This window comes from Thalassophryne amazonica, chromosome 8 (assembly GCF_902500255.1).
Source record: "Thalassophryne amazonica chromosome 8, fThaAma1.1, whole genome shotgun sequence".
NCBI classification, from domain to species: domain Eukaryota; kingdom Metazoa; phylum Chordata; class Actinopteri; order Batrachoidiformes; family Batrachoididae; genus Thalassophryne; species Thalassophryne amazonica.
The window spans coordinates 29373372-29386421 of record NC_047110.1 but is presented as its reverse complement, the minus strand read 5'-3'; positions in this window follow the sequence as shown (position 1 = coordinate 29386421).

Sequence of the window (13050 nt, the reverse complement as noted above, 5' to 3'; positions counted from 1 at the left end):
CAACAACTTAAAACAATCAATGTATTGATGAAGTCACTTTTTAAAACAGAGAATTCAGTGTTTCAAAAGACAAAAATAAGCAGTTTATGAATTTAATATTTTGACCATTTCAAAGACTGAACTATTTTCTAATCTAACTGGTTTATCCTGCAACTTGATCTGGATTATAAACACTTCAAATTCATTCCCCAAAGAAAGTGAAGCCATCAGCCACCTTGTTGCCACTCCTTTGTTACCAACAACACACAGATTTTAATTTAATTTAATTTAACCTTTATTTAACCAGGTTAGTATCATGGAGATCTCTTTTACAAGGGATATCTGCACAGTTATAAAGTTTCCAATTTACCTAATCTGCATGTCTTTAAATTTTGACCCCAGAAATTTCCAAAAAGAAACCAGTCCAACTCATCCCTCAGAAGGTTCGGGCAAAAGACAGACACTTATTGAGTTAAAGTCCTATATAGGCCCTGAGGCCCATTTGTGCTCATCTCTGGATTCCATGGTGATAAGCCGATGAAGTTCTCAAACATCTCCATCCAGGCAGGACCCCAGTCTAATGGAGGTTTCTCCTCAGTCAATGCCAGTGGAACCTGTGTCACTTCGTCCTGTCCTGGGCTTGAACTCTCGATTGTCAGGATGGGAAGCAGGTGCTTGTGTGGTGGAGACAAGCTGAGTGCTGTGCAAATGTAGTCAGAAAACCTCACTCCCCAATGCCAAAAGACGCTCTGGTCACAGACACTAGGGTCCATCAGTTTTGGCCTTGTGGTTCGAGTGCCTGCCTGACATCCAGGAGATTGTGAGTTTGCACCCTGACAGAGACAGAGTGTGACACAGTGCAGAGTTTAAACTCAAACCAGAATAAAACCCATGAGCTCTAAGTGTATTTTGGCTTTGGAGAGTGAGATTTACTTAACTTCTTCTGCACAGCACCACCTGCTGGCCTTCATTACACCTGCACCCATTTTACAGCTTGGAACTGCGTACTTTTCCTTTATGTTGATTACAAATAAACAAACAACAAAACAACAATGTAGCATGTATATCTATATGATGGTCCTGATATTGTGATAAACATTTTTCATATAAAGTTTTTGACTGTGCTTCTTAAAAGATGACATCACTTGACTTATTTTGTGTGAAAGGTTTATTTCGTCTGACTTTTTTTAATGTTTAGACATAATCTGTAAAAGGATCATATTATTCACTTTTTCAGCATTTAACTGAAAGTAATCAGTTGTCTTAAAAATAGATATTAACATGTCACAAAAACAAATGCGATCCAGGCACTCCAAAAAATATGTGGTGCACAAGGAGTGACATTCTGAAAAATTGCTGTGATTTTTTGCTAAGACTTACAGACTGGGTTATTCATAATAATATTTTTTATTTTTATGGATGAATTGTATCTTCAAAAGATTGGTGTCCCTATGGGTTCCTGTTTTTCTCCGAATTATGCATGTTTATATGGGAGAACGACTTTGTCCTGAATCCATTTAATCCATATTATCATTATATCACCTGGTATGGTCGTTATATTGATGACATCTTGTTGATTTTTGATGGTAAGTTGGAGGACCTATTGGATTTTCATCAATATTTAAATTGTATTAACCCCAATATTAAATTATCAATTGAATATTCAAAGAGTAGCATTAATTTTTTGGACTTGTTAATCTTTAAAGGTGGAGACGATAAATTGCATACTACTCTCTATAGAAAAACTACATCACATAATACTATTCAAAGAGCAGATTCTTTCCACCCTTACAACCTTAAAATAAATATCCCTTATGGTCAGTTTCAACATTTACACCGTATTTGCTATGAGGATGAGTAGTTTTCTGAACAGGCTGAGGCCATGTCCAGTAGATTTCTGGACAGGGCTTACAAACCAACAGTGATTAAAAAAGCATGTGACAGAGCTCAGTCTCTGAATTGGGCCACATTAATGACTAAAAATAAAAATCACAGACCACTGGATATGTCTCACCCCATGTTTGTCACTACTTATAGTGTTTGTTCAAAGATAACTGGTCAATACTTAAAAGTGATCCTGAGCTAAACAAAGTGTTTCTGGAACCACCTCTTTTTTCTTCTAGACATGCACCAAACCTGAGGGACAAATTAATGTATTCTCATCTCCTACCATTTTCAAAAACTATATGGTTAAAAAACCAACTGGAACATTTAAATGTTTGAATTGTCCTCATTGTAACAACGTTAGTCAAACACAGACCTTTATGGACGTTCACAACAATAGGTCATTTAAACAACTGGACTTCATTAATTGTAATACTACTTTTGTTGTTTATCAACTGGTTTGTCCTTGTCCAGAAGGTTTTTTCTATGTTGGTCAAACCAAGAGGCATTTAAGGGATCACCTTGCAGAACATAAATATGCAATTAGAGTCAATAACCAGGACTATCCCATGGTGAGGCATTTTAATACGCATCATAATGCCAATCTCCTCCGAATTGAGGCTATTGAACATATCAAACCTCTTACAAGAGGAGGAGACAGACAACTGAAACTAAATCAATGAGAGGCCTTTTGGATTCACAAGTTAAAAGCATGTGTCTATCCTGGACTAAATGAGAATTTTGATTTGTCCTGTTTTCTGTAACTATGCACTGAAGGGGGAGTCACCTTTTTCTCTGGAGGCGGGTTAGTTCTCTGCTGTCCCGCCTGCTTCCCCACACCTGTGTCTGATTGTTTTTTTGTGCTGTGGTCATTTTTTAAGTCAAGTGTGTTTGTCTATACTTTTTTATGTAAACCCTGAGGAAGACTGGGTGTGTGATCGAACATGTTGGCTTGGCCATTAAAATAAAGGCCTTTTAACACCTCCTTGTGCAGCTCATGTTTTTGGAGTGCCTGGACTGCATTTGTTTTTGTGATCTGGTATCCCTTTTTCCAAGAGCACCCTCAGTATTTTTCTGCTTTATTGAGATAACCAGAGCAACCAGTCTTTTCTCTGTTTTACACTAGATAACATTTATTGACAAAAATACAATGTAGACACTTGTGCAATGTATCCACACACAGACAGACACATTGGCTTCAGGCACTTTGTCATTTTTTCTTCAACATGCCGCGTTGAATTTTTCTGAGCTTCAGCAGAGACTGAATTTTCCTTGCCCACTTTGGAGGGGGAACTGCTATCTTCTGTGGCATGCGGGGCTTCTTTGCTGTTGTCATTGTAGTTTCATCCTGAAAACAGGAAAATAAACAGTTTATTTGTGCAAGATCAAATCAAAACATTTCACCTGAAGGCACCATACAGGAGGAGGATGAGACATGAACAACCCCATGAACAAGCACATTGGTGACAATGAAAATGAAAACCTCCCTCAGCGGTTTTGATTACAGGAAGAAACCTCAAGAGGAACAAATTAAGTGTGGTGACCATCTGCTATGACAGGGTGGGCAAGGGTGTGCCATGAAGGGCCAAAGTGGAGCAGGTTTTCCTTTAGTCTCAGGGGGACAAATATTTTGTCTCAGGGTGTTAGCAAATATTTTTTATTGTCATTTTCAATGTTTTTTTTGTTTCATTTCAGCGCCACATATTTGATTCAAGTATTTTGTTGTTATTTTCATCTTTTCTCTGCTGCTGTATTGATGTTTTTTAAAATTGCTGTTGTTCTTTTGATCTTTTTCAGTATTTGGTATTTTGATTTTTTTTTTTTTTTAATGGGGTATTCTTAAATCTCCTAGCCCCCTGCCCAACACACACACACACACACACACACACACACACACACACACACACACACACACACACACACACACACACACACACACACACACACACACACACACACACACACACACACACTCTCTACCTCGTATTTTCTCTTGATCCCATCAGCAGGAACAGTAGGATGTGACGTATCCTCTGGCGTCTGGACTGTTGTGGGTCTTGATTTTGCATCTTCCTCCTGAAAGTATGAAAACATGGAATATTCAAACTGCCAATGAAACAATGAAGTGAGAAAAAAAAACAGATAATATGGTCAGATTTCCTTCTGGTTAGCACATTAACAGCAGCATTCTGAACCAAATGAAGGCCTTTGATAATAGTGGACAACAAATCACAAAATAATACTTTGTAATAACTGAAAAAAGAAACAAAATACACCAGAATGTTTGACTCCCTGAAAATATGTTGGGCAAGTGTGTAAAAAGACAACTGCAGGTTTGAAGATGGAAAATCCATTTGAACAAACGAGTGCAGTGCGCGCAGGAAGTTTGTATTCCTCTGAAAAATTGGGAGTTTAAGAAGATTTCTCATGGATGGTCATATGAGGCTGTGTTTGAAGGTGGGATGTAGAAAGAAGTATACTTATATTATTATTTGAATATAGTATTTCGTATTATTTTAAAAACAGCTTTATTATCAATTATATGAAAATAAAAGGATTCCTATTAAACAGGTTGTTGGAAGAGAGTCAGACAAAATTAAACAGAACATTTAGAATATTTGAAACAGCAAATCCTCAGTATCCCACCTCCTGAACGCAGTTTATTTAAACTTGAACTCACAGCAAATATATGATTTTATTCAGCTTATGTACTTAATGAAACGTTGTACAAATAGCGGGAAATTTGTTGATGTATTCAAAAAAACTAATTTTAGCTAACGTCTCCTCAGTGTTGTCAAGGTCATCTCAGTCACAAGGAACAATGACAGCATGCTTTTCACAGTAAAAGTATTTGCTGGGATACTGGCATTAAACATTTTATTGTGAAACGGTGCAAGCAACATGAACTATCTGATGTTGTTTAATTTTGTTACCAGTAACATCAGCCATCGCCATCTTGGAAGTAGAAATGTTGCAATGCTAATCAAAATAAAGGTTTCAAAATAAAGGTTTTGAAAATGAATTCCCAAAAAATTCATAATAAAGGATGCACATCATCGTGCCATGCGCAAGCCGTGGCGAAAGCTGAGGTCGAGCTGACAAACAATCAGAGAGAAATATTATATAGGCCTCCAAAAACAGAATAAAGTAAAACATTTTTTTTATTTGAAATATTACATTTTCAAACGTGGTTTCAAACTCTCAACACATTCAACAGTTTTGAATTGAAATATTTGGTAACAGTAGGATTTGCACATACCTGATTTTTTTTCTCATTTCGACCGTCCTCTGTGGCGTGCAAGTCTTCTGTTCAGTTATGATTTTGAATTTTAGGGTTGTGGGTCCCGTCCTCGCAACTGTCCACTGTACTGTAGATTCATCTTGACAGCAAGAAAAGATAAAACATTAAAAATATTAAATTTAATTATAGAGCTCCAATAAGTTAAAACAAACATAAGTCACCACAGGAGCAGGTCTTGACTTTGTCAACACCATAAGGAAACACATTAGCAACAGTGGAAAGAAAAAAACTTGAAGTTAATCAGTGTGACATGTAAAGTCCAGAGTAGTGTTCCTGAAAAAGCACCAGTACATACTTGGAAAGGGGCTTCAGGTCTTTGGAAGAGCATACTTTTGGACTTTGCAGAGTCAAAGGGACAAATGTTTCTGGTATTGATTGATGCTTAAGCCAGATGGCCAGAAATTGTTCAAATGCAGATTATCACCACGAGCAAGACTGTTGAAGTTTTTAGAAATGTGTTTCCAGTTTATGGATTACCAAAAGAGGTAGTAATGGATAATGGGCCACAATTCACCTCAGCTGAATTTGAGACATTCCTCAAGTTGAATGCTGTTAAACGCCACCGTACCATCCAGCCTCAAACGGAGTGACTGAACAGCTGGTGCAAAATTTCAAGCATTCTTTGAATAAAAGCAAAGCACTTGGTGGTCAGTTGCTACAACTGAACAACAGAAACATGCTGCATGTGACAACTGGGAAAACAGGGCGGGGTACACCCTGGACAGGAAGCCAGTCTGTCACAGGGTCACATATCGACAAACAAGAACATTTACACCTGCACACACACCTACAGACAATTTAAAGTTTCCAATCCACCTAATCTGCATGTCTTTGCATGTGGGAGGAAGCCGGAGCACTCGGAGAGAACCCACGCAAACACGGGGAGAACACGCAAACTCCACACAGAAAGGCCACAGTTGGGAATCGAACCCGTGACATTCTTACTGTGAGGCAACAGTGCTAACCACTAATCCACCATGCTGCCATGATGCTTATTCTGTTTCTGATTTTATGTTTGACTTGAATGTTGGACTGCAAAAGAAAAATGAATCTCAGGTTGACACGGAATCTGAGAATTCTGAGGTTTCAGAGACAGTAACAGAACTTTTGCAGGCCGTGGAAACTGTTGCAGCAACAGAGACTGAGGCAAGACCAAAAAGGACAATAAAACCTCCTGAAAGACTAAACTTGAGGGGAGGTGATGGTCTAGTGGTTAAGGTGTTGGGCTTGAGTCCAGAAGATCATGGGTTCAAATCCCTGCCTGACTAGAAAATCACTAAGGGCCCTTGGGCAAGGCCTTTAATCCCCTATTGCTCCTGGTGTGTAGTGAGCGCCTTGTATGGCAGCACCGTGACATTGAGGTGAATGTGAGGCATAATTGTAAAGTGCTTTGAGCGTCTGATGCAAATGGAAAAGCGCTATATAAATGCATTCCATTTAACTTGTGAGGTAAACCAGGATACTGCACCAGTGTGTAAAAAAGAAAAAAAAAACAATAAATATATGGAAAAGAGAAATGGTATTAAAAAGGTTTCAGGGGAGGACTGTGGTGTCTGAGAGAGACCGGTAGAAGGGGGATCAGCCCACTTCTATAAAAGAGGCTGGTCTACTGCGCTCCAGCGCAATCGTTGGAGATGAGCAGAGCGAGAACAGGTGGATCTGCTTTAGACAGCTGTAATAAAGTTCGGTGTGTTATTCAGTCCGCAGTCTTTTTCTGAACGACCTACACTTTGATATTTTTCTAAACACAACATCAACCTCTCAACACATTCAGCAGCTTTGAATAGAAATATTTGGTAACAGTAGGATTTGCACATACCTGATGTTTTGTCATTTAAACAGTCCTCTGTGCCATGTAAGTCTCCTGATTAATTATCATATTGAATTTTAGGGTTGTGGGTCCTGTTCTCACAACTGTCCACTGTACGATAGATCCATCCTGGAAGAAGGAAAACATAAAACATTAAAACTATTAAATTTAGTTATACAGCTCCAAGTTAAAACATAAGTCACCTCAAGATGCTATACAACATGCTATGCAACAGTGGAAAGAAAAAACTCCCTTAGTGTTTTGATGACAGGAAGAAATCTCAGAGTCCAAACTCAGTTGGGTGGTGATCTGCTATGGTCATTGTAATAAAACAAAAAGCTCAGCACAAGATTGACAGAACATGCAGTCACAGAAATGTTGCTGTCAAACAACCATACATGAATAGTCTAGTGTTGATGCTGGTGGAATATTTGAAACTGCATCAGGGTGAAAATAAAAGTCCCAGTGAACCAGACTCCAGTACCAGGTAAGTGACTGCACTGTTGACAGAGCAGTCAGTGAGGGAAGAGATCTTCCTTAGCTCAACCACACCACATGTACCTCCACCTCCACCATAAGATACCCATCATCCAGCAATATGACCAGTTGTCTCCAACCAGTGATGCATGAACAACCAGGAGTTCATATCACATCCACCCTGAAAACAGTACTGCAGACATACAGGACATCACAGGCCAACAGGAGTCAAGCTGTGGAAGCCATGACAACAGCCACAACCAAGTACCTCCAGAGAGTAAGGGAAGTACTTAAAACCCAGCTCAGTAATAGAAATAAAATACAATCCACCAACATGTATGTCCTACAGTCATCAGATACCCTGCTGGAAGAATAAGACGGCCAAATAAAGAGATAGATACCACAGAGAGAGACACATATAGACCTCACAACACATGGACAGTTCCACCAAATAGTACAGCATGTGACACAGACAGTGAAAAGAGGGCAAGTTGGGGTATAATCAGTGTCACAGTCATTATTCAGGATGAAACCATGAGCATCCAGGAGCTAATGAAGAAGCTGGCCACCAGGGACAAACCACCAAGTGAGTACCTCTGACAGCAGGATGGTGAGGAGAAAGAGAATAGGTCATGGATTATGGAAAACCAGACCCCACCATGGGCTACCAGCAGATAGAGAAGGTGGATGACATCAAGAAATCCTACCAATGGTCTGCAAAGGCTGGGCTGAAGGACAGCACAAGAAGAGGCACTGAGCACCAGGTCTGCAGAGGCAGGGGTCTAACAGATTGGACTTAAGGTGCAGGTTGAGGTGAGATGCCTCTGAGATTGTCCAGTAGATGGTGTTCAAAGTTCATGAACTGTCTGTTGTGGCTGGCGTGCCTGGCTGGCTTTTGTGTGTCTTTTGTTTCTGTCTTTTGGTTTTCCTCCCAGGTGGTGCGCATTTGGGACTGAGTGGCTGTGTAGCTGAGTTTATCAGGACCTCACCCTGATCACCTGAGGCTGATCACGTGCAGCTCGTCAGGACTCACAGCTGTGGTGCATCTACATGGATTGGAACATGGTAGCATTTAAGTCTGGAGTACACAGTGTGTATTTGCCAGAGACTCGACCTTGTGACCAGACGGGTGAGATCGTCGTCTCAAGAGCCATCTCATCATCAGTGGATGCAGAGAACGTCCAGGTTTGATGCATGGTCTGTGAAAGAGGAGGGGGTGAGGTCTCACGCTCGTCAGCACACTTCCTGAGGTACGTTAGATTTTGTGACTAACATTTATACAGTCAGTAAATGTGGTGTCTCTCACACCTTATTGTATTGAGCTGTATGTAGTCGTTTAATCAGCTTCCACTGCAGTGGAGTTTTGTGAACAGGGTGTTCTATGCCTGCAGGGTGGGAAGCTGATTAGTAATTAAGCCAGGAAGTGTTTGCTGTTTGTACACCTTTGAGCGGTCCCTCTGTGTGTAGAGTGTGGACTCACATGATGATTTCTTCTTTCACAGACTCGGTTTGTCGCGGCCACCTGGGGGGTGTCGGCGGGGTCCTTGGGTCCGAATTGGTTCTGGCTCCGGACCGTTAGCGCTGCTGGGAGCGCACCGCAAAACCACCACGCCAGACCGCGCACTTTTTTCACAGCACTGTTATGTTCATTAAACTCTGTTATCCTTTGTACCGTGCTCTGCTTATTTTATACTGGGTCCTTCAAACGCTGGTCGGTTCTCCGGGCTGCGTCCGACACATAACACTGTCGTGCTGGCCTACCAAAAACATAGTGGTGGTTTACAAGGAGCAGAAAGACAGAACTGTGGTAGATGTGCCAGTTCCAAGTGATCAGCAAGAAAGAGCTTGAGATGATCAAGAAGTACCAGGTGCTGAAGGAAGAACTAGAAAAGATGTGGAAGGTAAAGGCATAGTGGTCTCAGTGGTAATAGCAGCTCTTGGGGCTGTGACCCCCAAAATGGAAAATGGCTCCAGCCGATTTCAGGTACAACATCTGAGGTTTTTGTCCAGAAGAGTGTGGTCAGAGAAACAGTTAAGGTACTGAGCATGAATTCAAACTCCCAAGTCAGTCAGTCAGTAAGTAAGACTTTAAAAAATCTTACAAAAAAAAAAAAAAAAATCCCACAGTAAAAAATAAAATCATAACATGTCAAACCATATAAGACACAATAAAAATAGAAAACATAAATATAGCTAAAAGCTTGTCTCTATAAAAGTATAAATCTCTGTCTCTCCAGTACACCACTGTGTTTAAACAAAGCACATTTAATTTATTATATTTTCTTCTGCTGACTTTTAATATCTACATGTTCAGCAGCAGCTCAGTTTTAATAATTTTTTTCACCTTACTCCTGCTGTATTTGTTTTGTGCTGAAAATATGAAAAATATGACCAGTGAGCATTGAGATTTTATTTATTGTCTAAAGTAACCTCATAGCTTCCAACAGCTAAAAATCTTCTTTAGCCCACATAATGTGATGTTGTCGTCCTGAGTACTGCAGTTACTTAAACTGAACTGAATGTTGATATCACTGTCTGTCACGGACAAGGCTAATTAATGAAAAGGTTTAAGCTCATTTTAATTTGAAGGTAAATTGTTGTTTTTTTCAAATTTTATTATATTTTTTAAGTAGAAGGACTCACATTCGTCAACCTTGTTTGGTTATTTTAAAAACAGTTTTTAAAAGCAGTTATCTCTGTGCTTCGATGTTTCTCTTCAACTTTTTCTTTTGCCAACTCCTGCTGCAGTGTTTGGAGCAATGGTTAATGTTTCTGCATGTGTCATGGTGCAGTTACCATGACAACAAAGTATCACACCTTCACAAATTGCTCTTCATAAATAAGAATAAATTAAAAATGAATTAAATAAATAAAATACACATTTCCTGTTGTATATAAAATTAATATATTAATAATCATATATTGGGAGGCTTTGCTTGAGCTGCTGCCCCCGCGACCCGACTCCGGATAAAGCGGGAGAAAATGGATGGTTGGATGGATGTATGGATGGATATTAATAATCATATTTATGAAGTCTACTTGTCCACATGATGTCTACGTGTTCAGCTGCTCAAGTAAATCTCTTAATAATTGTTTCACCTTACTCCTGCTGTCTGTGTATTTGTGCTTAACTTATGAAAAATATAACCAATGTTGGGGAAAAGACAACCTACAAAAATAACCTTTACTCAAAACATAGAAAATCTCAGGTTTCCCCTCGTGAGTCCGTGGGCAGTGCAAGAATACACAGACAACAATAATTTAAATTCACGTTAATTCTACCAGTTTTATTAAAACAGCAGAGCAGATCAGTTGTCAAAAATCATTCATCTGTGCACAAAAATGGGTTCAGAATGCATACACATCATTAATAATGCCACAAAACTGATACCCACAGCATGTGCAGCAAAAAGAACACTCCTCTTTTCCAAAACCGAGTTTTTTAAGCTTACAGTTCAGAAATCTGTCTGGGTGGGGCACCCAGTCCCACACGTCCTCAGTCTAAGCACAAATCATGTAACTCCATGGAATAAAACAGGCATTGTTGTTAATCCTTAACATCCAATGTTGTGATGGGAACTGATTTGATAACTGTCCTGGGTGCCAAGGTTTACCAGCACATACACCCCCAATTTCTGCCTTTTGCAGCAAAGTGTAACTAATTAATGTAGAATAGTGTTAAAGAATCACTGTTTTCTTGTTTTCAGCTCCGTATGAGAACAGGTCCATGTGTTCAGTTCAGTGGCGTTATTGTGTCTCTACAGACACTTTCAAGGTTGCCTCCCCGATAACAAATAACCAGTCACTGTTCTAACCCTGTGGAAGCAAAGTTCTTTCACAGTCAAAGTATGAAATCACTCACATTTTACAGAATGCAGAAGCAGCAATTAATTTTGAACAATACAGTCATTCAACGGTTCATCATTGATCATCATAGTTCAAACATAAATGTACAAACCATTTGATTATAAACAGAGGCAACAACAATATTATTTGCAGTACACATCTTGACCTCATGACCTTTGTACATATCATGAAACATGTCAGGCATAAAAATGACTTTATTAAAAATGGTCAATATCTGACATGTTTTAAAACCAACATGTTACACCCTACTTAAGCATATGTTATTTATGAAAACCTTAAACCAAAACACTTTACTGATTTGAGAGTCAACACACCTGTCAGCAGTTCAACATGTTCAATACAATTCATCATAAGCACATATTTCAATCATTAATCAAACCGTATAATATTGTATCATTTCAAAACACACCTATCAAAGCATAGCCATACACATTTTCATTCATTTAACATCATGATACAACCCTTAAACACATTATGGCACAAGAATACACTCTATTCAACTTCATTCAATCTAGTTCATTTAAACCTGAATGGTGTACATACTTCTAAAACATTTGTTACTTTTTGTAAATAATGAACACAAAACCTTTTATTCAGTTTGGTAATGGTACTGACTGCACACAGACTGTCAGGCTAGAAATGAAAGGAAACCAGTCCCACTCATTCCTCAGTGATCTGTGCACTCAGATGGTGCACTCAGATGTATGTTCGATTCCATCTGTATGATGATCCTCATATCCTTATGAACATTTTGTTGGGAATATTTTAGCTGCACCAAGAAAAGCTTTGACTGTAACTCTCTTAGGATTTTAATCAAGTTCAGGTGTTCTGATTTTAAGCATTCCTTTTTTTCCCCCTTTGGTCAGATCAAACTGACCAAACCTGGAGATAAAAGCAGCAGAGGGTAGTTTTATTTGAAGATCTGTATTTGCAATTGCATGTTAAAAAAAAATGAGGATTTTGTGAAAATTTCAGTATTTTTGTCATGTATTTAGAATGAGAAACATTTTATATCTTCTCTGCTTACGAGGTCTGTCCATAAAGTATCGTACCTTTTTATTTATTTTTTAAAACTATATGGATTTGATTCATGTGTTTTCACGTCAGACAAGCTTGAACCCTCGTGCGCATGCGTGAGTTTTTCCACGCCTGTCGGTGACGTCATTCACCTGTGAGCACGCCTTATGGAAGGAGTGGTCCCGCCCCGTCGTCGGATTTTCATTGTCTGGAAATGGCGGAATGATTTGGGGTTTTTTTTCCATCAGAATTTTTTCAGAAGCTGTTAGAGACTGGCACCTGGAAACCATTCAAAAAATTTATCTGGCTTTCGGTGAAAATTTTACGGGCTTCACAGAGAATAAGGTCTGTTAGTACAGCTTTAAGGACCCCTTTTGCCATGTATATTTACTTGTAAATTTATATTATGGTGTGTCATCAGCCCTCTGATTAATCAGTGTTGTCATGAAACAAATCTGTGAGTAAAGATGTGTGTGCAATATCTCATCTGACTGAATTTTTTTCTCTCATATACATTCAATGTTTACCAGTCCATCTAGTCACAGCTAGAATTCAGTCACAGATAGTCCAATTCTATGGAGTTACAGGATAAAAACAGCAAGAATGTTGACAAAGCTCAGTTTCATTTTGTACAGGGGTCAAAAGTTGAAGTTGCTCCAGTTTTGGTAAAAAGTGATGCAAATTATTGGTTGAGCTAATAGGATTAATAAATGGA